Raw genomic sequence first — 26,293 nt, 5'->3', positions numbered from 1 at the left:
CCACCAAGCTCCTCTATTTTAAAGCCATTCTATGCAAAAAAATAAATTAAATAAAACACCACCACAAGGCAGAAATACAGTTATAAAAAAGGTCCCAATCCGGATGCATTATTAATTAATGAACAAATTAATCTGTTCATTCATTCATTAAAACACATTTTAAAAAAGCACACGTAAAGGGGAATTGCACTTTCAAACACATATGGGCTTATTTTGTTTATATTGTCCTTCTAATGAATGTGTCGACCTTCATTTTTCGATTAGTTATTTCGTTATGTCTAACGTTAGAAACAAGGACCTATTTTTTTTTTTTTGCGCAAGTCCAGATAGTACGGTTTCCGGTTTTTTCTTCTTCTTCGAAGAAAAGCATAGCGTTGAAGTCGCGCAATGATATGCTGCCCAGGTCTACTTTCTGAATTTGTAAAGGTAAGCAACAAAACATCGTAAAATGTTAACAAAACGAAATTCTAATCGAAAAATGAAGGTCAACACATTCATTAGAAGAAAATTAGAAATAAAATAAGCCCATGTGTGTTTTAAAGAGTAATTCCCCTTTAAAGAAAACAAATAACCGGCCATGTAGGCTTCGCCGCCCCCGAAAGTTTAAAGATCACTTCAGCCATTTCATCAGCGAGATCATCAAGTGTAAGATTAGTTCCGAGTGAAATAACCCATTCTTATCTGAACTGGTTTTCTGAGACCGGCTCTTGAGGGTGTCTGATTTAGAGAATCCTGTGCTTTAAAACATTACCGTGATCAGAGCGTTATCAAGATCACTCGAGCGTTCGGCGCGAGCGGGAATGTAAAGGAGGCCCGTCCGCAGTCATGAACGCGGCGTGCGCCGAGCCGCCGCCGGAAGAGGCCGCGTCCGTCGAGGGCACTCGACGGGAGGAAGGACGGCTCAGCCTCGTTTGAGGGATTAGCCGGAGCAAAAGGCCAGACGAAATGAATTAAACTGCTCTTCCCGAAATGCAGACGGACAGTTCCGGCCAGAAAAGAAGGTTTGGCGGTAGTTTATTGACCTGCTGGAAAAAAAAACAATAATTAATGTTGGTGGCTGCTGACCAGCATTTCCAGCGAGAACTAGGTTTGTGAAACACAGTAGCTTGGTAGTTGGTAGTTGGTGCCCAGCTGGAGCTGGTAGCTAGAGCAGGGTTTGTGAAACATGGTAGCTTGGTAGTTGGTAGAACAGCTCATCCTAACTTGACTAGGCTGGTACACCAGCTCATCCTAACTTGACTAGACTGGTACACCACCTCATCCTAACTTGACTAGGCTGGTACACCAGCTCAGCCCTGCTTGACATTTCTAAGCTGGTCTTAAGATTGTCTTAGCAAGAATTTACAGAAGAGTGACCCAGCTGGCTGAGTGATGATCATCCTCATTGGAGAATGGGTTCCTAATACCGAACTCAGATCAAGTCCTCTTAAAGGTAACACTCTGCAAATTGGAACCATGTAAGGGGTTTTAAGCTGACCTTGATGGTAACACAACAAAGAGGTGAAGTCTGGAGATCTAATATGTTGAGTTGGGTGGTGGATTTATCGCCTGGAGTAGCTGCTGTTGTTCAAGCGGGATTAGAACCCATGATCTTTAATCCCAACAATCTGATCCCAATAATCTGTACAGTGCATAGTGATTTCTGCTCCTCCTTGAACCCATTAATGTCCACATTGAGCTCTGCCAACCATGAAAAGCAGAGTGTGACATTATTGTAGACTGAGCTGGGTCCAGAAAAGAATATGTTTCTCTATCAGGGCTCCAAAAACACGTGATTTAGTTAAAAATAAGTGCACATACTTACAATTAAATGTGTACGTGTGTATGTGTATGTGTGTTGTGTGTGTATGGGGTGGCAGTAATTTACAGCAATCGACCACCACAACTACAGGAATTAGAATACCTCAATGTTAAAATGTTTTTGATAACTGGGAGGAAATTGTGTGATGAGTTCCCACATATTTGTGCTAAGGTTGTACCATAAAGGCTCAAATATGTATGTGATGCCAGCAAAGAGTCTGTCAATAAGTGGCATCCATAATCAAATCAATATCCCAACATACCTGCCGTCATCCACAGCTGAACAATGCAAGTGCTGCCACAACCCACGATTAAGCCCTCAATGCAAATCTGCATCTCGCTTTCCCACTATGGAAGAAGCTTTTACAATTATAGACAACTCTCATAGACAATATGAGTTCTGATTTTCAATTCAATTTCATGAAATTAAAAAAAAAAAAAAATGTATCATGCTAAATAATGAAAGATATGCAGCCTATGTTGTCTTGCCTGATATGGGGACCCAGAAGCCAGTGTAATCACATGACACACACGCGTACTCGCGCACACACATGCTCACAAACATCCCACAATTCATTTCTCTTTTTTTTTTTTGCATATGTCATTGGCTTTAAGATCCAACTCCATTGAGTTGGAAACTGAAAAAAAAAACAAAACAAGTGAAGTGAAACCTCATTGTTCTCTGCCCTCCTTCTGTCCTCATTAAAGCTATGGTAATGGGAATACAGTTTTGATTTACTGTAATTGAACCACAAGGGTACTTCTGCCAGATTCATCAGAGTGTACAGCGCAGTTGCATTAAAATAGATTGAACTTTCCTCAGCAATGGAGCAGATGTCTACACTTTTATTATATTTCAATCAGCCATGACCTTGGCTTCCATGCAAGGAAATACAACGTTCTCATATTCAATAATGCCTTAAAGTGTAATATAAATATCAAAACTACTCAGACCCTTAAATCCGCACCGCGAATGTAGCAGAATGGAAAATAAGCGCGTGCTGATTATTCCGCTTTAAGTCTTCTTTAAAACGGCGTTGCGGAGAGTTCAAGGCGCTTTCGTCCGTCTAAGCTTAACTTTTTTTTTAGTATTTCTCTCCTGATGATGGAAAATAACAGCCGGACGATTTGAGGGCATTAGATGCCGTGATCCACACGACCCTGGCATCAACGGCTGTATGGATCGTACCATGAGGGGGGCTCAGTCGTGCACTTCAGCGGTACGGCTAGCGAAAGGAACCGCAAATTCTCACTGCGCGCATGTCGGTGCTAAGGCAACGTGCTAATGTATAACATGAGGCGAAATGCAGCACTGTGGACAGTGATAGATTAGCATCATGGCTAATTTTCACTTATCTGTTGACCGAAGGGGCCTGGTTAAGATTGAGGCCCTGCCCAGACCACGGTTTTCAGATGTTTTCCCTCTGCTTCATGTTTTCATAGTTTATCTAAGCCAGACACTGGGTGCCTCGCCCGTTCGTGTGTGTGACATTCCTAACCAAGTGCATGACCCTACATAAATTACCCTAAAGACCAAACTGTGAGCCCTCCTCCTACAGTGTTGACTTTAGGTTGGGTGGGTGGGGGACGGGGGTGTTTAAGGAGTTTTAGCATGGGGGCCTTGCAGACAGTTCTCCATTCCCCATCCCAGACAGGCACGAGTGGTGATTGTGTAGGACTCCAGATCTCTCAGAAACTGTGATTTTAGCAGTTGGCCCCCACCCCTACATTTGGAGATAGAACACATGGAAACACATGGAAATGTGGCTGCATATTCCGTCAGATTTAACAGAGTTAAAATTAATAAATACCATTGTCCCTCATCTCTCTCCTTCCTCCCCTGTGCCACTTTTACCTGAAAACTCAAATTTATCTGAAATTATACAAACAGGATTTGGATTTGTGACTAGCAGTGTCTTTTCCTTTTGACAAACAAAAGAAAACAAGTCGCTTGAACGATTTTAACGATATCCTAGTGTAGGTTTCAGAATAATATACAGCTAGATTAAGATTAAGAGATTAAGACCAGAGACTTGGCATGAAATGCAGGTTTTATATACTGTAAGCCTATCAAAACCCAAAGTTTTGTATTCGTCATAAATGGCATTATAAAATATTTTCAACATTAGCCCATATCAGCGCTTCATCTTACCTAAATATTGGTAAAATGATCTCCTGCAAAATATTGCAGATAAAATATTACTTATAAGTCCAGTTATACTGAGGAAATGTGATACTCTGATGTGCAAGACTCCTCAAGTTGCTAGAGAGCACGTCATCTCATTTGCTGGCAAACCTTCAGTCCTAAACGCTACACATTCCCCTGGACCCAAAGCACACTTCATTTCAGTATCCACAGCAGCGCCAGAACTGTTTGCTAATACATTTCCCTCTACATGTAACTCTGATTCAGCATTCCTCTAACTACGTTGCCTTAATGGCATAAATTCTCCGACTCCCAAAACCCCTGAAGTAGCCTGCGATAGGCATCTGAACCTCCCCTCTTTATGCCAAATCGCGTCAGGAGAGACGGGCCAATCACAAAGCCCCCCTCAGGATTGGCTCTGACAGGTGATCTCCTGTTACAGCGACCCTGCGCCTCAAGTCACGTTCTCATCCTTCCAGCGAACGAGGCTTGCATTATTTATACCCTTTCATGCTATTTGCAAATTTGGGAAACCCGAACCCCCCTAATGTGATAAGCTGACCTTCCATTCTCTCTGTGAGTTGAAGTGCGGGCCTAATGTTCAAGCTGGAGTCAGTAGATAAAAGGGGGAAAATATCCCACAGTCTGTTCTTCCTGACAGGCAGCTATATGCACCACAAAGAGACTCAGCATTTTGACCAGGGAGGCCTTCGTCAGGTGAGGTACACACATGAAAATGTGAATATATGATCTGTGGCTTCGGTGCACCAATTACATTTATCGTCATATAAAGATGCTGTGCATGACATTGTTTCTTTTTTTTATTATACACCAGTGCTGATATTTAGACCCAGCATTACATGTGTAATGTGTACAAGTCATTTGGTAAACAGTGCCCTGTAGACCAGTCAAATTCTGACACTCACTTCTGTTAAAAGGGTGAAAACAGGTATGTTTAAAAAAAAAAAAAAAAAGACATTGGAGCAGGTTGAAGTGAACTTCCCTCACTGTAGAGCACTTGAAATTGTGAAAGGCACAATTACTAAGCATAATTCATTAATAATGAATAATGAATAATACTACAATCCAACACAAGGGCAGAAAATATACAGTATTTCCATATAATACTGTCAATATAGAGCCACTGTAGTTTGACAGATTGCCCAGTGAAGTGCTTAAGAAGGGTGAAATGGGGACTGGGACAGGATAATATAGGGTTGCTGGCTCAAATCTCAGGCCTCACGGACAGAAGTTAACCTGAGGCACAGCAGCAGCTGCCCAGCTGTAAAAAAAGGAGAGCAGGCTGAATATAACTCACCTTTGGATACAGCAGCTACTTGGCAGACACATACAGTAATGTCACGCGTTCTTTTAGCCTACTGTTAAATGATTCAATTAACCTCAGCGTAACCAGCCAACAGTACCAGGAGCTCTGACCTGAGTGCGGTTGTTTCGACAAGAGGTTGTGAACCGCCCTTGCTCACTTCCAGACCTGAATGCAAGCGTACTGCGATAAGAAGTCCGCCGTAAAAAACGGACTGAAAATATTTACAGTAGAATACTGGCTACTAGTTGCGGTACCTCTACATTAAGCTTCACATGATTTACTGTTAACCAACCGATAGTATTTTACTGTATCATATTCACAGTAAATTACAATCAAATGACAACCATATACTGCGATTTCACAGTAAGCAACCATGGATTACTGTGATATAGCGGCATGCTACTGAAGAATTACAGTAATCAGCTGTTTCTAAATTACAGTAATCACCTGCATTTTCACATATTAACTGCAAATGTAATGCAACTCAGTAGCCAGTAACATTTACAGTAAAAAATAGTTAGTGTAATCGGGTAAATTAAAATAAGAACAAAGATAATATCCATTTTACATATTAAGGTATTTTTTTGTTACCAAAATTTAATTTCATTGGAAAACCTTGACAAATTTATCAAAAATTTCTTTTTTTATATTTTTATTATGTAAAACGATGTAAACATCCGTTTTAAATGTAAATTACAAGTGCAATAACACCGAAACCTTCAGTAAAGATTTTCAACAACAATGGAAAAACAACAATTTAAAAGCCTCTGATGAATGAATGAATTCATGAAACACTGCATTTATATAACACTTCCTGCCTGCCCCGGGACCCTGACCAGGAATAAGCTGGTTACATATTAATGGATGGACTAGATTTATATAGCACTTTTCCAGACACTCAGTGCTATACACTGAAGGGGGGGGACTCCTCTCAACCACCACAAATGTCTAACACCCAGCTGGGTGATGAACGGCAGCCATTTTGCACCAGAACGCTCACCACACCTCAGCTAAGGTGGAGAGGGAGTGAATAAACAACTATGCAGCTATAAAACCTCCAGTGTAATCACGGTACACAGTCCAGTCAGAAAATTATGTCTACACTCAAAATCCACTCGAAATCAACTGGATTTCTCAGAAAAGCACAAACTCTCTGGGTTGATGCCCAAGAAGCACCTGTAAACAAAATGCATAAGACAAAAGCCTTCAGCTTCGAAGACATTTTCGCATTAGGTACACGCAATAATGCCTCTTTCCTTCGACAACAAAGAAAATTACGGAAAGCCAAGAGAGACTGACGTCACATTTATTTTATCACACAACAACACAGCTTGATAAACATGGCTCCTCAGACACATTGTTTTAAAACGCTCAGTTGAACTGACAAGTTGGCTAATAATTTCAGTACAAAATAACATTAAATCATGCGGTGCCTGCTTCCCAAATTGTTTTATGTTAGCACTTTAATATCAGATATCGGGTGCTTACAAAGCTAAGTCGTATGCAAACTTATTGCAAATTAATTGACCTAAAAGATAATTAATTTGCTAATCCATTCATTTACTTTATGATTTTAGCTAGCCTAACACGCAGTTAACCTTAGCAGTTACCTCCACAATCTGACACAACACACTCCAGCTACAAAGCCAAACAAGTGAAAGCACAACCATACAAGTTACAAGACTGAAAAATATAGCTATACATATAACAGTCATAAAGGGGAAACCACTATTAGTAAACCTATATGGACACTGAAATAAAACTTAAAATACTGCTTTATACTGACTGTATCTGTCTGGTAGTCGACTCCCGAGTTTGCTGTCAGTGCTGCTTCACTAGTTTTCAACCACAGCCGCCATATCCCATAATGCTGCATGGTCCAGTTAAATTCCAATTTCACCATATTTTGCAGCATTATTGCCTAGCCTGCATTGATTTCCCAGTAATATTCTGACTGCATTGTGAAATATTACTGTAAAATCCAGGGAACCACTCATTTCACAGTGAAATGCTGACTGTGGAATAGTATTATTAAATCTAAAAGTCAGGTAATTTTTTTAACAGTGGTAGGTCTGTGTTAAAATAAAAATATCATCAAAGAAGCGTGGGCATGTATGCCCACGTACCCGCGGAGCAAGGGGAGACTCACTAATATGTGCACGCTCTCACCATGTGTAATATCCTAGACCATCAATCAATCCGTCAGGCAGTCAATCTAGATGAGAAATTTGCTTTAAGGTTAAGGTTAAGAAAACACACAGTGCACGTAACACAATGAGTCACTCAGTAGTGAAATGTGCCATTTGAGTGGCCCGTAGATACAATAAGAGTAAACAAAAGGGATATTTAGCATAAAAAAATAAATGTTTTTTCCAGCCACACCCCTTGAACAGTCACACACTCTGCAGGAACAGCGCATCCAAGGGGACGTTGAAACACAGCTCTGATCTAACCATCTGAATGCATTCAGCACATTACAACTGCGCATTCCAGTGCACTCAGCCGAGCGAAATGACATCACGGAACTCTGTCGCCGGGCGTCCGATCGACTGACGATGTTTTCAGGACCCGACGCTTGGTCTGTGGCGGTACGTTCCCAGCCTCCCCTCTCGGTGAAGCGATGTTACTCTCGGCTGTGCTCTGAAGTCAGATCAATGGAGAGGAAAGCTACTGCTGAGATGCTGGATTACTGCCAGGCCACCACGTGAATTACTGCGCCGTTTACCTTTAATTCCGGATTCACAGGAGTGAAGGATTCAAACTCGGAATATGTGAATATTTTTTGGAATATCTGCTGTGCCTCATCAGGCTGGAGCTGGAATCTTTCCCTGTGGAGATCTGCAGGGCCAAAAATGTCCCGTTCTAGGAGGTGTGTGGGGGGGGGGGGGTTGGACCGTGTTTAAATCATTGGTACACATCACAGGACTGTGAGAGGAGGAGAAGCATCGCAGCGTTCATTAAGGGGTCTGCCCTGTGCTTCACACCACTGTGTGCCTCTGCATAAATATTATGAGCATTTCAAACCTCAATTTCGAGACAGGGCCCTCTCTCCATGTGCCTGAATCAACAGAGCAGCATCTTTCTGTGCTCCTAAAAATGGCTCTGTCTCTCGAACTGTGTCAGCCTCTCTCTTGCTCTCTCGCTCTCCCTGTGTCAGACTTTCTCTCTCTCTCTTGCTCTCTCTCGCTCTCCCTGTGTCAGACTTTCTCTCACTCTCCCTGTGTCAGACTTTCTCTCTCTCTCTCTTGCTCTCTCGCTCTCCCTGTGTCAGACTTTCTCTCTCTCTTGCTGTCTCTTGCTCTCCCTGTGTCAGACTCTCTCGCTCCCCACGTGTCTCTCTCTCGTCCTCCACCTCAGTCTTACTCTCTCCTTTCCTCAGCCCGTCTCTCTCTCTCTCAGTCACTCTACGCGCACTTCACTCCTGAAGGAGGTCAGGGGTCACCTTCATCTGATCAGACGTCACCTCAGATTAAAATCAGGGCCTCTGAGCCACGTCGTATATCATCCCAGGCCTGACTCATTCCGGGGTCGCCGGGGTCGCCCTCATTTGATTGGCTGACAAGAATGATGTAATTTGTGTTTACCCCGGGGCTATAAGAGCTCTGAGCGGCGCTCTAATGCGTTTTGCAAAGAGGCAGCTGGCGCTGAGCGAGTAATCTGGAACGGCACGTGGCGGCACCGCGGGTCCCGCCCACCCCCCCACCCCCCCCACGCATCATCGAGAGGGTTCATCCAATCACGCGCGAGTCCCGCCCCGAGCCGTCCCCTCGTAGCCTAATGGCGCCGCGATGCGACGTAAAGAGGACGTTGACGCGCCGCCATCGCGGTACGCTGGGGCGGAAAGGACAATAGGGTGCGAACGTCTCAAACGAAAGAACAGCCAGCAGAAAAAAAGGACGGGGGGAGGGGGGATGTGGTGGGGGGGGGGTGTGGAAACAAATAAAAGAGGCCTTTGGACGGTCGGGAAATTTCCTTTTAGGTTGGACGTGAAGCGAGGCAGACGTAAATAGGGCATAAATCAATCTGGATTAAGTAAACGTTTACTCTGCGAGCAGCGCTACAGTTATTACTTAATGGCGTGTTAATGCACCCGGCCTACTCCGAGGGGTGCTGGGGCGTGTCAGCCAGGACCTTGGGCGGGGGTGGGGGAGGGAGGAGGGAGGAGGGAGGAGGGGGGCTGGGGGGCGGCCTCAGCTTACGAAATGAATCGTGCGTAGGTTTTTTGCCGTACTTCCTCCTTCTCCCTCCATTCTCCTTATCTATGGGAAATAAATGGATCCCGCAGAGCGTGCTGGGCACTCTGTCCGTAATGGCATTGCGAAAGAGAGAGAGAGAGAGAGAGAGAGAGAGAGAGGGAGACGGTGTGGTGCGAGAGAGGAGAAAAACATGGCCGCAAACGCTCAGGTTATATAACCGTGCGTAGCTCGTAACCGTGGAGATGGCACTGGAGTCGGGGGGGTGGGGGTGGGGGGGGGGGGGACTGTCATTTCAGCTGAGGATTGTAATTGGACTTATTGCCTGGCATAAACTGACCTATATATGGAGAAACAGCCACAGAATTCCATCGACATTGGGATAAGCAATTTATTTCGTATTTATTCCCATCGGTGACTCCTGAAACTTCATTCTTTTTTGTGTTTGTGTCAAGATGGCGTTTGCATTTCAAACAAATCCCCTGGGTGTGTTTTCTCTGGGTCTAACGGGCACCAAGGTTACAAGGTGATGTAAAAACAGGACTGTGTGATCGGTGTGTCCAGTCACACTGTCCCAGGAATCAAACTCTTGAACGTCTTAAAATGGACAGCCACTACTATCATTGCAACTACCGTAGCAGTACTCAGTGCATAAGCCTACAACACAATGAGATTGCAGCACTTCAAGCAGCAGATGGGTTTGGGGGTGCAGTGTTACATGTGGCACTGGTGAGGTTACTGAACCCAGAATAAAGTAGTTCGTTGAGTCGAGGCGCAGTGTAAACAGGCGTGTATTCACAGGGTCACGGATTCCCCCAACAGGAAGACGCACTGATCTGTGGAAGCGTGTACGGGAATGCTAATGTGAGCGAAGGGCAGTGTTGTTACTCTCCTGTTCCGCGGAGACCAGCGTTCAGTGACTACACTTCCACTGCTGAGGAGCAGGGGACAGTCGCTTCCATTCACTATTCGGTGCCACCTCGTCCTGTGTGTGTGTGTGTGTGTGTGTGTGTGTGTGTGTGTGTGTGTGTATGTGCCTGTGTGTGTGTGTGTGTGCCTGTGTGTGTGTGTGTGTGTGTGTGTGTGTGTGTGGGCATTTAACACAACTGGTGAGAGACTGCAGATAACATCAGGGATTTGAACCCCTGGTTTTTATTGTGTAGATGAGGTAAATCACGCTTGATGTTATTACTGTTAACAGGCCACTGCAGCTCTGACCAATGCTTGTGTGTTTCTTTTCATATGTACTGCATCTGATGGACAGAGACAGAGAGAACGGGTAAAGAGAGAGAGAGAGAGAGAGACAGAGAGAGAGAGATCTGTCTACCTCAACAAAATGAGCCCAATCTAGCAGCAGGAGAAAGTGGTAAATCGGATCCATGAAACTCCACTGTAATGAAAACCAGCAGGGGAAAAAGCAAGCAAGATACCTAAAACGACAGGAATTTACCTGCACTCGCACACACACATGCATCACACACACACACATGCATCACACGCACACACATCTCATGCGGGTACACACATACACGCACATCACATGCGCACACACGCACATGGCACACGCATACACTCCCACACGTATCACACGCACACACACACGCACATGTACACGCACACACACATGCACACCCACGCACATGCATCACACGCACAAACACGTGCGCACACAAACACACATGCACACGCATACATTATGCACACAAAGCCACTTCTGGTCTTTAATCAGTGAATGTATTCAAGGTCCAGTCAGAGCATGTTCCTGTCAGTCACAGTAGACCTCGTGCACAACCAGACAACTGTAGCCTGTTCCAGAGCCCCACAACAAAGTTCCCTACATTGTCCAAGTGTCCATTTTAAGTGTCATACCATGTGAACAAACCATGTGACCCGGCAGACGCGACGCTCGCTTTAATAAGTCACTCAAACTCAAAGCACCAATCACGTGGCGGTCTGGCTGAGTGGAGGCCCAGGGCCCCGGCTGATGGGAAGCAGATGGGTCCGGTTGTTTCATTCGGTGAGTCACGGGTAAAGGAGCCGGCCTGTCACTCAGCGTTAGTGAACGGGGGGTTTTTTCACTGAAGGCTCCGGTTCGCGGGGGGAGTTCGGTCTCCGCTGGCCTCCGGGGAGGTTTGATTTCTCCTGGGGGCGCACGGCTGCATTCAAGGCTCCCTTCCCAGTTTGCATTTCAAAAGAAACTCATATCTGCAGCCTGGCAGTTAAAGAGCAGCTGGAGATGGAAGATTCTGTTGTTGTTGTCATTTTTTTTTTTTACATTGTAAGTAATTACCGATCACGGTAGTGGCCGTTTCCCACGGCCAATCCCGGGCCGTGCAGGTGATTGACAGCTGAAACTGCACGCGTGAGATAATTACTTCAGTTGAGTCATTAGCAGTGCAGGTGGGACGGCTTACGACTGTAGCGATCTGGGTCTGGAGCGGCCACTGCTGACCCGTTAAAAGCAAACAGGCAGAACGAGCCCCCCCCCCCCCACCCCCCGTTCCGGTGTGGCGGTGTTTGCGCAAGCGGTACACGCTAAATCACGGCTTGTCGCTCTCCATCAAGGGCCTGATTTCTGACTTCGGGGACAGGTGTTTGAACCGGCCAGCTTCGCGCATTTCCTGCAATGCGAGACTGCGGTAGGAAGCAAACCTATTGACAGGGCGCAGAAGCTGAAATCTGCTTCGGTTTACAGCCATTTTTTAAATAAAAGCCCCCGTGGCCGTAATGCAGTACCTGGCTTTGTGGCCCACCCCTGAAAGTAAAGCTTTAGGAATATCCAGCGGTGGCACGCTGCCTGGCCTTGGCGGGCTCTATTAGGAGACACCAGAGCGATAGACGGTCTGCCGTAGGGCTGCAGGAATCGGCAGAGCCTTGTCATAGCAGCGGAGGTGACGGCACGCCCTGTCCTGCCAGTGTGGAATATCCAATCGCTGGCTTCCATGAGAAGATCGTTCCATAATGTTCCTGAAACTGTGCTCTGGTGGGTCGAATGTCTTTGTGAATGCACTCACGTTCCTCTCCTTGCCACCCTACTGAGTGGGCCTGCATGTGTGACGTTTTCAGAATTATTGTTATCATCACGGTTTACTTGATGCTTCTCTCTCGTCTGCGTCTCTCGGGCTGATCTGAGCAGACAGGTGAAGCCGAACGCTTTAAACTAAGGGAGGACCTTGATGTAGGGCCCAATTGAACCCGCAGCGAAAGGGATAATTAATTTAAGGCGGCGTTAGCCGCTATCATTTACGCCGTTCGCCGGTGTTTTATCTCCCCCGCTGAATCAGGGCTATCCCGTGTAACGCGTGACAGAAAGCCACGGCCTCCTAATTTATTGATTTTGTCCCGGGCGTCGTTACAGCCGAGCGTTTCGCCCAGAGACCGAATCGACTCCGGCTGCCCGGAGGAGTCAATCACGATTACTCCGGCGATGGTATTTCTAATTAATCGCCCGATACGGTCAAGTCGCGCTACAAACGGGGGGTAATTTGGGCCTCCCGGGGACCGGGGGTTAACCCGGGTTAATCGCTTTCACGCCGCGGGTTCTCCGCCTCGCTCGCGACGGCCGCTGGGGGTCATCGCCGGGGCAGGCCGGGAACGGCGAGGGTTGCCGGGGGGGGTGGGGGGGTGGGGGGAGCTGGGGGGGCACGCTAATGATCGCCGCAGACCCGAGACTTGCCCCGGCCCCGCCTGAGGCTGACCCCGGCGTGTTACACGCCCCAGCGTCCCCGGGCCGGGCCGAGGAGAGGGCGGGACACCAGGGAACAGCACGTGGGAATACCATGCGGGAATACCGTGTGGGAATACTGTGTGGGAATACCATACGGGAATACCGTGTGGAAATACTGTGTGGGAATACCATGTGGGAATATCGTGTGGGAATATTGTGTGGGAATACCGTGTGGGAATATCGCGTGGGAATACCGAAGGTCTCGATTCGTCCGTTAGCCACGCTGGCTCTTCAAAACGGACAAAAAGAATACGACTGCAACACACGGATGTCGATATCTTTTTTTTTTGTCTGGAATCATCAGAAGTGCTGTATCAAATACTAATACAAACAGAAAACCACCTTACAGAAAAAAAACCCTGTGAAATAAAAATGACCCTCTGGATTCTCTTCTGGATTTTTAAAAAAGGAGGATAACTGAAAAGATTCAAGCTGCTTTATTAGCGGCTTAATTTAGCGCAAACCCCTCCTGAGTTCTTTATGTCCCTCCTGTGGTTGGCGGCCCCACATCCTCACTCTGGCAGGGGCACGCAGAAAAGGAAAGGGGTCTCGTGGAGGGCGGGTGGGGGGGGGGGGGTTGGGGTGGAGTTATTCTGAGCTGAAAGGCAGCGTGTGTGGGCCTGACAAGAGCAACTCCGCCCCCCCTCCTCACCACCGCTCGCTGGTGGATCGGTGGAAACCGTTGAGGGCTCGGCGCAAAACCCCGCCCACAAACGCTGTTGGCACGCGTGGGGTGTTTCCCAGCACCCCAGCCGCGGGCGCTAATGTCTCTCTTGTCCCGGCTGTGGGGGAGGGCGCCGGGGGGGGAGGGGTTTGTTGCCTACTGCAGTGGGATGGTTTGCGTGAGCTCCCGACCTCTCAGCAGCGCGCACGTGCGGGCGGTGCAGCCGGTATCGACGATGCTTCCTGTCGGCGTACGCTGCCCGTATCGATCGCCGCCTGCCTGCGCACCAGCGGTCCTCCCACACCACCGGCTTTCGGAGTTAAACAAGCTCAGCCGTCACGGCCGATAACGCAGATCAGCCCACCTGGCTCGCTGGCCTTCAGCCTGAGGCCTGCGCCCCACCCCACAGCGGGGCGCGGGGCGCGGGGAAGCAGCTAAACACGCGCGCAGACGTTAGCGAGTGCCGCTCGCCAGCCAGCCGCACTATTTCCAGCAGAGAGGCCTCAAGGCAATGGCCTGAAGCTTGCAGCTACTGGGAGTATTCATTTGGATCACATTGAACCTTACCACATTGTAATGAAACACCATTTCCCATCATGCAACAGAACCCAAGATGGCCACCATTCTGTTTGTGAGCGCAAGTCAACATGTCTGTGTTTTAGAGCCATTTTTTAACTTTTATTATTTATAAGGAGAAACACGTACAGGAGAGCCACTCTGGGAAACAGGCTGTATTTGTGGTTTATGCTGAAGCCAAGCCAATGCGTGCGCCAAACACAAGATGCACATCTGAGCGCCTAGGCAGCAATCACATCGCAATTGGCTCAATTTGTAAGCCAATTAGTGCATCAGTAATGGAATCAACATAACAGCAACAGTGAACAGTTTCACCATTTCAAATACTTTAAGCTGTATAAGGGCCTGCACTATACCTCAAAGCATGATTTTTCTCCTTTCTGAAAAAACTTTGGACCTTGTCCCAGACACATTTATCTCACTATATTTACTGCTTCCTGCTTACCGAGGGAAAGAAGATGCCTGTGATGTAAATTTTTATAAATCATATCCCTTCCCCTATAAATCATTCTGTTGGATCATTATTTAGCAGACTGTCTTCAGGAAAACTGGTTGAAAATAATAATCAAAAGGACAGAATGTACGCTCGCAGAAAGAAAAAAGATCAAAGTTCATTCGCATATAAAATTCAAATGAGAATTTCAATCTCACTTTACAAGGTTTAGCCAATACCGACAGAACAAAGGTCCATCTAATAAGCACTACTCTGCAGCCTCTATTAAACACAATCACTATTAATCTTCACTATTGTAATTTCATTTATAAAACAAGGCTATGTCTAATAGACAGTGTATATTTTAATTTCACTTGTGACTAAGAGCAGCTGCACCAGAATTTAAACATGAAGGAACAAATGAAAATCCACTTCTGTGAAAAAGTAAGATCCAGACCTTGTGTAGATCACATACTATAATATATATTATAGCCTCTGTAATTTAGCCCAACTACAGTATCCCTGGATATTCCAGTTTTGGAAATCCACAGACAACACAAATCATGGTAAAGTCGGTATCCTCACAGCAAGGATCCAATGACCAAAGTCCATAGTAATTTTTAGTCCCAAAAATGTGAGAAACATCAATAGAATGTCCATTCTTTACTTTACAGTTCTCTGAAGGAATCGTCATTGTTGTGCGCTTTGCTACAGGCTAAAGTCCTGTGTACACAGGTATGTAATTATCCCAGCTTGTGTAGACTCGCTGAAACAAAATTAGCCCACCTACAAGCTACACACTTAATGCCTCAAGAACTAAAAGTTACCAATGTAGTAAGAGAGTAAACAAACTCCCAAGGGTTACCTTTCAGAAGGGACCAGGATTATGCCTGTTGTCAAAAGGGTACAAGAATAGCAACCATTTTATTTTTGGTATGCCAGTTGCAGGCTTGCCCCTTAAAAAGGGGGCATTACACAAGGAGTTAATGTTCGGTGAAAAAGGGCACTTTGCAGTTCTAGTAAGTTATTTCTCTGAGATATCGCAACCGCTACACTCAAGAAGTTTCGTAAGAACTACAAACTACAAGAAAGTTAACATATTCAAAGGAATCACACCAGGCCTGCACTCTGCTCTATACTAGTCCAAAATGTGACCTATCTGCAATGCCTTTTGTTCTTTAGCTGGAGAGAAAATCCTTTAAGAAACTGTCAATTTATCAATACTTGAGGCACATCACAAGCTCATCTGTGGCTGGAAGCAATGAAAACGTTGTGAGGAAGCAGACACACACACACACACACACACACGCGCTTGGCCCAGACTGGCTACAGCAAATGCGAGCTTGAGCGTGCACATGGTAACGAGCCGTAGCCTTGATCCCCTGAATCAAAGTTCCCACAGAATCATACCGTGTTCTGCCAAGCAGTCCTCCGCACGGATACAGTGCTTTGGTATGACCCTCTGAAAATCCGTTTTGCCATTATTCTATTGAGAGGCCAGAATCTCCAGCTTCTCTGTGATCATCTCCTTACCAAAGCTGTTATTCTAACAGAAGTTCCCAACACCTGACCAGTCCAGAGCTGGTGCGCCCCTGCAGCCAAACGGCACAGCTAAAAATCCAAAATGTGCATTGACGTGCTGGTTTGAGTGGGCGGGGGTGGGGGGTGGGGGTGCATATGCTGGTATTAACAAAAAATGGGGGGACAGGGGGGAGTTGGCAACTTCCCTTACTGTATAACACATTTTCAGCAAATCCTGGAGCTCAAACACAACCATATGTTGGACCATGTGTTCCGTCCCAGCTGTGAAAAAAATCTCCCATCTCCCCTCGAATAAAACGCCCACTTCCGCATTCTCAACAGAAGAGCCCCACCCCCACCGATCCCACCGATCGCAAGGCTGATGGTTAACCCTGACGAACCCGCTTCAGACGGCTGACCTATCCGTGAGCATCGGCTCGTTCCTTTCAGTCCCAGGCAGTGACGGCAGGCGGTCGGCCCACCAGAAAACTGACCCGCTCACCCGATTCGGGGAAAGAAACCCCCGGTCATTTCCATTCATGCCAAAAAAGGAAATAAGTCAAACTAGAAAAAAAAAATAAGAAAAACATTTTGTGAAAAAGAAATTTGCTGTAAAAAAAAAAAGGTACAAAAAAATGAATCCAGGGGAGCAAAACACATACATCTAATGACTGTCTCTCAGGCTCTTAGTTCACCTTAGTTGCTCCTTTGGTGTCTGTGATTCCAATCTGTAAGAGGATGTAATTAAACCAGCCAGGCTTAGGTAATGACCAGCTTTTTTTCACAACAGGAGGGCGTGTGGGGGTCCTAGAGCAGCATGTCTGCCATGCGGGCAGCGATAAAGACGGCTAGATGACAGCATTAATCATGCCCCTCAGCAACCAATGCTGCTCATAGAGACAGTCTAAACAACTGGTGGGCAGAGGAACTGCCCTTCAGGGGACACCTGGAGGTACTAACAGGATCTGCATCGGGCTGGAAAAGAACCCAGAGCCCATCGAAGCCCGATCTGAACCTGCCGGACAAGCTCTAGCCAAATTTGAAGATCCTGATAGATTCCGATAAGCGGAAATAACAAGCGTGATGGACATCACTAGTTGCAATGTGAAGCCACCATCGCGCGACTATTATAATGTAGCCTTCTTGCTAGGTCTTCCAAGAGTAGACTTATTGTTTGTCCTTCCAGTCAGCTACCAGATTATAATAATGACAAATACTAGCTACTAACAGTGCAACAGGAGGCTGACGTAGTCTTCATTCTGGCACACCTCCATCTGAAGCAAAACAAGCCGGAAGACATTTAACCAGCCACAAAAGGAGATGGGGTAAACTAAACTAAAGACACTACAGTTGACTCATATCCACAACGTGGCGCTGAAGGCTTGTGGTTGTTCAAAGTCACGTCACACACCTAGCAAGACTGCCCTTCTTGCTTTGTTTTGCATATTTGCATATCCAACTGTCTCTTTTTGCAGCTGGCTCGATGACTTTTAAATTGAATACAGGGATGCCAGGTTTGCAGTTTTCACGCCAAATTGGGATAGTTTTTAGACTTAGTTACGGGTAGAAAATAAATAGCTGCGGGTGGCGGTTTTTTTGGTCTACTATTTAGGAAATGTGCGGTTGCGGAGAAGGCAAGCTCTCTTGAACTGCCAGCCAGACAGCATGGTTAAAACGAGGTGTGTGGCTCAGAGTCGTCTCTTGCACTGTTTCACTCTGTGACCAGTAGTGAGTATCATTTTGGCGGTTTACTTTTGTACAGGGATATCGGTAATACCGATATTAAGTGGCTGATACCTAATATGTTAAAAATGCTGGATATCAGCCAATAAATATCGGTGCACCGATTATCAGTCGATCATTTCTTAAATGTGACAATAATAAGTTTGTTGCTCATTGACTGCCAAATACAGCTGTTTTAATTTGCTAGCTGAGTTTAAACACTACAAAAACAGGAAACCTTGCACCATTGTTGACCACTGTTCTTGACAGCAGGCAGAAGTGTTGTTATGCTACTAATTGTAAACTTCCGGTTTGGCAGCAGGCCCGTACCCAATCTGACCCTTCATCACAGAGGTAAACATAGGCCCAATGCCTAACAAAATGAGAGAATACACCTTTGAGCCCCATCGGGCTCGGATCAGAAGTGGAGGGTGGGGGAGGGGAGGGACACAATTGGCAGATCCACATTTTCGGGGCGCCTTTTTGAGAGAACTACCACAGCGCAGACCGAAGTGCAAAACTGATTAGCCACCCAGCACTTCAGCAACTGACACCGAATAGACCGAGGCTTCACAAACGAGGCTTCGCGTTCACATGTCATCGCTTCACAAAGCCGTCATCCCCACCTCCGCTGCCCCTCCCACAACTCCCCCCCTCCTCCTCCCCCCACCCCCTGCAACCACAACACGAGATCTGAACTTTCTTTTTGTCCCTCGCCTTTGAAAGTCAAGTGCCTGCCTTGACAATCATATCCTTTTTGAATGCTAACTAATCAATTCCCCCATCCAGCTTCCTGATAAAAACCGCCTCTCTTCCCTTTTTCGCTTGTCAGTTGTCATCGCTGTGATTTTGGGGGGAGCCATTACCGCAGTTGTCAAATTCTACCGCCCTGTCTGGCTCGTCCCCATCCTTCTCATCTCTTTTTTTTTCTAATCTTCCTTTTTTTCAAAGTTTCACGGATGAGACTTTATTGTTTCATCTTTTTTTGAATGTATTTTTCATAAGGAGCCATTAGCGCGTCTCTGGAATCATTTGTTGCACACGCCAAAGAGACAGACACGCATTATATCGGTCACATTCCAAAACCAGGCAGTGCGCTTGCAATGAGAGCAAAATATTCCTGCGTTCTAAAACAATCGAGATATAAATTAGGCTTGAAAAAAAAAAAAAAAAAAAAAAGATGATTGCCATTAGGAATCAGTGTTCCAGAGTCTTGTTTGGCATGAATGCTCAGAGGCTGATTAGAAATAATGCGTAACGTTAAATAAAACAGCTATTTATGCTAACGTATCTCTGCCAGCTTTTCTTATTCGCGTTCCTTTTTTTTTTTGTTTGTTTGCTTGTTTTTTTTTTGTTGTCCTGCTCTGATCACGAGGTCCACTTGTCATCAGTCCAAGTCGTTAGGCGAAGCCCTCTCTCCCCCCCTCGACGCTTTGATTGCACTGCTGCCATCCAAAAACGCAGGCTTCACGAGTACAATCTAATGTGGGATCCAAACCTATCATGCCCCCTGTTCGCTGGCTCATCAGAAAGACTCTACTGATTCACATTTCTGTGCAATCAGCTCCTCATCTTCCTCCTCGTCTTCCTGCACTGGGGCGTGTGTACACTCCGGTGCTGAATTCTGAGTAAAATAAAAGCACTTCAGTTGAGAGCTACGATGGAATGCTGTAAAAAAAAAAAAAAAAAAAAAAAAAAAAAGGTGGCCTACTGCAGAATGCTCGTGTTGCTTTTGTGTTTCGCGGGAGTAATGCGTGGGGTGTGCGTCTGTGTGTGTGCACGTAAGTGTGTAGTGCGTGGGTGTGTGTACTGCGTGTGGGTGGCTGTATGTGTGTACTGTGTGTGTGTACTGCATTTGTGTGTGTGTGTGCTGCGTGTGACTGGGTGTGTGTGTACTGGGTTTGTGTGAGTGCATATGTACTGTTTGTGTGTGTGTGTGTTTACTGTGTGTGGCTGGGTGTGTGTGTACTGGGTTTGTGTGTGAGTGAATATGTGCTGTTTGTGTGTGTGTGTGTGTTTACTGTGTGTGACTGGGTGTGTGTGTACTGTGTTTGTGTATGAGTGTGTATGTGTACTCTGTGTGCGTATGAGAGAGACAATGTGTGAGTGTGTGTGTGTGTACTGTGTTTGTGTGTGTGTGTGTACTGTGTTTGTGTGTGAGTGTGTGTACTCTGTGTGTGTGTACTGTGTTTGTGTGTGAATGTGTGTGTACAGTGTGTGTGTACTCTGTGTGTGCGTGTGAGAGAGACAATGTGTGTGTGTGTGTGTGTACTGTGTTTGTGTGTGAGTGTGTGTACTCTGTGTGTGTGTACTGTGTTTGTGTGTGAATGTGTGTGTACAGTGTGTGTGTATTGTGTGTGTGCGTGTGAGAGAGACAATGTGTGTGTGTGTGTGTGTGTGTACTCTGTGTGTGTGTACTGTGTTTGTGTGTGAATGTGTGTGTACAGTGTGTGTGTACTCTGTGTGTGCGTGTGAGAGAGAGTGTGTGTGTATTCTGTGTGTGCGTGTGAGAGAGACAATGTGTGTGTGTGTGTGTGTACTGTGTTTGTGTGTGAGTGTGTGTACTCTGTGTGTGTGTAGTGTGTGTGTACTCTGTGTGTGCGTGTGAGAGAGACAATGTGTGTGTATCTGAATGGCTTCATAATGAGAGCATGCTGAGGGTTGAGCTGTGAGAGCACAAAGGTCACATGTTATGAGCTCAAGAGAACACAATGGGGTTCTCTCTCTCTACCTCTCAATCCATCTCTCTACTCCTCTCTCTATCTCTCTCTACCTCTCAATCCATCTCTCCACACCTCTCTCTCTACCCCATCTACCTCTCTTTCTCTCTACCTCCCTATAATCTCTCTTTCTGTCTCCCTCACTCTCTACTTATGTATCCAACTCTATTTCTCTACCTCTCTCATCTCTCAACCACACTATCTCTACCTCTCTCTCTCTGTTTCTAAAATGTTATTTTTTTATCTTGTGCGCACAAGATGTTATCTTGTGGGAACAACATCTGTATCTTGTGCGTGCGAGATCTGAATCTTGTGGGAAGGACATCTGCTTCTTGTGGGAACAAGTTCTCAAAGACGCTGTCGCTTTGGATTTGCTGTCATAAATATGGCTCCCCCTTCCCGATTTTTCCTAAACATATGTATTAAACATTTTGATAAAATTTGAATATCAGTATTGCGCGAGGACCTAAAAGACTCTAAATTGCCCGTAGGTATGTGCGAGTGAATGGTGAGTGAATGGTGTGTGTGCCCTGCAATAGACTGGCAAAAAGTTTTTTGGCTATGATAACATAATGTGACATAATGACGAGAACAGAACATTTAGCCCAACATAGATACATTGGTTCCGTGTGCAGGCGAATTAGCATAATGCTATCAACGTCAAGTGAGAAGTTCCATCGCTAGACGTGCCCACATCGCCTCTCAAACCAAGAACAAGTCTAAAATACGTAAATACTAGATTACTTTGTTAAATGACATACAGACTCATGATGCTAGCAAATCAGTTCTGCTCGTCTGTGTCTGCTCTAGGTTACTTTTCTAGCTGACGTACATTTGAGGCTCCGTAGTTTCTCACTATACCTCTCTATCTTCCTCTGTCTCTGTTGCTTTTTCTCTCTCTCCCTGCATGAGTGATAACAGCATAAAAAAAACAGAAAAAAGAAATAAAATAACCCCACAAAAGTACATCAAAATGAGCATTCACCTTTATTACTGTAGCACAGTTCAATTAAACAAGTGACAGAGTAGGCTGCTTCAAAGCAACAGACAGCAAAAAATTAAAACTTACAGGCAGCAACACCCACCTCCTGAGGAGAGAACAGTTTGATGTTTAACACAGCTGTTCTGAGTGAAATGAAGCAGTGTGAGAGCAGGGATCAGGGCGCTTCCAATGCCGAACCTCAGACCCCTCCCACCTCTGACATCTTGACCAATCACAGTCTTTTAACCACAAGACTTTTACACAGACTTCTAACCTTCCAAGCGCAGCATGAAATGGTTGCCAGATTTAAGTCCACTTGATCGGCCAGATTTAAATCCACCTGTTCCAGCACATTTAAATCTACCAGATCCACCAAATTTAAGTCCACCTGATCCATCAGATTTAAGTCCACCTGCCTTGTGTCTGGTCCTCAGTCTCACCCAGCGATAAGCATTCACATGTTAATCATCGAATTTCAACTGCCGCCATTTTAACATTGGAGAGCGTTTAATCAGGGGGACAGAGAGAGTTTTAGGGTTTGCCTTTAGGAGCACAGACAGTGCTGGGAGGAAAACGCGTATGCACACAGGTCCTTCCTAACACTCAGCTCTTTCCACTGGACTCTGCTAACCACTGATTTTCCCAGGCTGCAATTCGAGGATGGTCACACAGTAATTTCCCTGCCGAGAGAAGATGAGTAAAAAATAAAAAATAAATATGGATGAGCAAGGGCGAGGCTTGGTCGTGCTTAAAAGGCAAATACATTCAATCGAAACGGCCAGAGAGAGACACTGGCAAATTCCATAAGATTACTGCAGTAATAAAGAGGAAGAGATCTACAGCTACCAGAGGCAGAGTATACTGACACAGCTGAGAGATCCAAGAGCTCTCTTCACGTATTACAATGGTACATCCTCAGCACAACCAAAGAGTTCCGCTAGCTCATTTTTAATTCAACATCCGCATCACACCAAAATAGTTCTGCTCGCTCATTCTAATGCTACACCCTCACCACACCCAAAGAGTTCTGCTCTAATGCTACATCCTCATCAAGCCCGAAGTTTCCACTGAGAAGCACTGAGACACAGGATTAAATATGAATGGCCACCACCTCCCTCACACAATATCATTTATCAGACACATTGGTCTTGATAAACACAAAGTGCATGAAGAAACCTTTCCCCTCTCTTAAATGTTCCTTTCGGTTTTTAAGGGTACGTGGATACGGGACACAGAAACCGAAGCTTTCACGTGGACCAGTCGAGCCAGGCCAGGCCAGAATGTTGTTCCCTTTTATGGAATCACGGTTTCCAGGGTACGGTAAGCACATATCTCGGGGGGTTGTAAGGGCAGAGGGACGTTCTGCCTTTTGACAGGGAGTTTCTTTTGTTTCCAAACCCACCCTTTACACTGGCCGCCACGACGACCCTGGCTCTGACAACACGTGGACTGTTTCATTTATTTAAGCGCCGTGCTCCTCGCAGTGGGCCTGTCATGGAGTAGCCCCGCTGATATAAAGGCCTCTAAACGCCTCCCCCTCCTTCCATTAGCTCAGTTACAAGCCCTTGCGCTATATCATGGTGTCACTCAAAGGGTGGATTCCAAGGGCAGTCTCTTGGAGAAGCAACTCCTTCTCAGGCAGGCATCTTTGCAATCAATTCTCTCCCTCTTTCTCCACATCTCTTCCTGTGTGCCTGTCACCCTGTTCCTTCTCTTTTTCCATCTCTCAGTCCTCTCCTTCATTCCTGTTTCTATCCCACTTTCTCAAGTCTCATTTTGCTCTCTTGCTCCCTGTCCATCGGTTTATCTCCAACTGCTTCTCTTTCTTTGTCTCCCACTCATCCTTTCTCTCTTCCACACCTTGTTCTCTTTCACTCTCTCACTTGTCTATCCTCTCTCTCCCTGTCTCTCCATTTCATGCTCTGTTTATTTTTCTGTTGACCTCCCTGTCATTTCAAATCTGTGGCTGTTTTATTTTTTCTAAATTAGTCAGGTGGGGTCCCTATGACAGGAAGTCTTGGCTCTCAAACCACATACTTCCACAGGTAGCCTTTCTGGCTCTTGAGGTTAGCGAGGTGTGGAGGCGCCGTTCACCTGAAGGGGAGGAACAACCAAGCTACTGCCTCCATTTATTCATGAGGCTTCCGCTAACTCTGAACACAGATGGAAACGCCCCCCCCCCCCCCCCCCCCTTATAAAAAATGACAGTGTCACATACCTGTTAATTTCCCTTTCACGGTCCATCTCTCTGTCTCTCCCTTTTTCTCTCTCTCTCTCTCTCTCCCTCTCCCTTTCTCAACGTGATGGCGGTTTGCGTTCACACAGGTACGACAGTCACAACTGGATTACAGTTGTGAGCTCAGAGCAGAGGGCGCTACCTGGGACTAAGCAGCTCTCACCTCTCCTCCAGACCGTATTCCTTTTAACCAAGGAAATATACAGAGAATGTACTACTTGCTTTAAAAAAAAAAAAAATACACGATAACAAAATATTTTGATATTGCGATGTACTGAATTTACATCAGGGAGCACACCCACTCTAAACCCTCCTACTCCGCTCTGCGTTAGGTGCATACCGGCCCTTCCTGGCCCATCCGTATAACCGCCAAACTCATCCCTGGCTGCCTGCTGTCAGCATGGGCATTATTTCACGCTCACCACAGAGAAGTACATATATATATATATATATATATATATATATACACACATCTTTCACCCGCTCTGCTTTGTAAGCAGGCCTGGCATGCCGGCAGAGTTTTCTATTACAAATCTAATTGCGCATTCCACCGTGGACAACAGCTCATTAAGCCTTAATTACACACATGTTGTTTTCTACAAACATCTCCATTTGGATTGCTTTACATTATAATTGTTCAGCGGGGACCGCAGCCCGGAGATTTCCCAGATTGGCCGTGATGGAGGGAGAGGCTGACTGGAACAAGGTCACGCCTCACCATAAACAAGACACAGTTCAAAAATAATATACTCGCACAGTGGAAGTAATGCCATCTACTTAGTGGGGCTGGAGCTCATGCAATATGTATGCCGCATTAATAGATAGATGCAATTCTGTCTCTCTTTCTTTCTCTCTCTGCCTCTCCCTCTCGCTCTCTCTCTCTCTCTGTGGCTCTCACTCAGCTTCATCCTAGTTTGTCTTCTATTTTATTTGTAGATATCGGAGAACCAAGTACTGCAAATAAAAAGGGACATTGCAGTTCAGGTTTTTTCTGTGTAAAGCAAAATACAGCATGATTCAAACAAAATCTGTCTCACTTTCAGAAAGACAAACATACATACATTCATACTGTACATACATACACGTATATATGCATACATACATACATCTACACATACATATAGATGTATGGATTTAAGATGTGACTTACTCAACAATTCTTAAATTTTACTTAAATTATCTTCAAATGCAAGTTCTTTTCAAACACAGTCCAGTGGGTAAATTTTGATGACTTCTGGAGTTTCCAAACTGTGATAGCAAAGATAAAAACTAAACCTTGAAACTTTGAGTGAAAGTTAAAAATAAAAATTGATGGAATCCAGATCAGTCTTAATTCAAGACAGATGAGGTTAAAAACAAGCAAGGAAGCAGGAAACTTGAAAAACAGTACTACCCCTCTAGATCCAAGTGAAAGGTTTGAGATAGCGTTTCACTAGCTATCCACCTGGGTAGCTAACAGCGTTTATCTTGATTGTCGCTTTGGGTTCTGAATGTTCATTAGAGGCTTTTGTACATTGACAATAGTCTAAAACATGGGCCATAGCAATGTTGCACCTATTATGCCATCTTGGTCCAATTGTAGCACATTTCACTGTAATTCACAAGTAATTCCTGTCAAAATGATCATATTATACGTTTTTTTTAATGGCTTCATTAAAAAAAAGCACAAATATTCATATTAAAAAAAGTTATTTTTATATGCAGATATAGTGCAGGGTTTGGATGGACACGCCAGTCACATCACATCACAGCTTTGTGACCTCATCAGGTTCGATTGATTGGCACGTCCGTCGAAACGCCCCGCCCTGGAGTGCCTCGTAAAGGGAGCGTGCGGACAGAAGCGTTCAGCCGCGATGCTGTTTATTTTTCCTTTCCTACTACGGAGGGCTCCGTCGGCTGGATTTGAATAATTTGCGATTTGATTAATTAACATGCTCTTAATGCCCCGCTCATCCGTCGTGACAATCGCGTCTCATTAGAGCGGAATTACCCCATAACGAAGACCCACCGCGAGACACACATCAGCCGCTCGCTTTATGACAGGCTGTTTATTTTCATTAAACATTCAGATCTACCGGTCGAGAAAGGGGAAGAGACCTTAATATCCGCCGCATTAGACTGTGCGGAATCTGTTGTTCCGTGTCACCTGCAAAGAGTTCTTTAAATACCATCAAGTGCCAGAGGGGTCAGCGTAGGAGATGGAATTCAAGATGGCTGTCAAAGTTAGCGCCGTGGCTAAGCCCGAA

General features: G+C 45.5%; 1 protein-coding gene and 1 long non-coding RNA gene across 6 annotated transcripts in view; one reads left to right on the top strand and one right to left on the bottom strand.

The window, feature by feature from the left end:
- Positions 1-26,293, bottom strand: part of LOC118207882 (TOX high mobility group box family member 2-like) — a 131,945-nt gene that overhangs the window by 48,299 nt on the left and 57,353 nt on the right. The window lies entirely within an intron of this gene.
- Positions 1-26,293, top strand: part of LOC118207883 — a 137,309-nt gene that overhangs the window by 65,154 nt on the left and 45,862 nt on the right. Inside the window, exon 5 of the long non-coding RNA XR_004761477.1 lies at positions 23,025-23,126. This is a non-coding gene — a long non-coding RNA (uncharacterized LOC118207883). The remainder of the gene's footprint in view (positions 1-23,024; positions 23,127-26,293) is intronic.

The sequence above is a fragment of the Anguilla anguilla genome, chromosome 11 (genome assembly GCF_013347855.1).
Source record: "Anguilla anguilla isolate fAngAng1 chromosome 11, fAngAng1.pri, whole genome shotgun sequence".
NCBI lineage: Eukaryota > Metazoa > Chordata > Actinopteri > Anguilliformes > Anguillidae > Anguilla > Anguilla anguilla.
The sequence above is the reverse complement of the archived record's forward strand: the minus strand, read 5'-3'. Positions and strand labels throughout refer to the sequence as shown.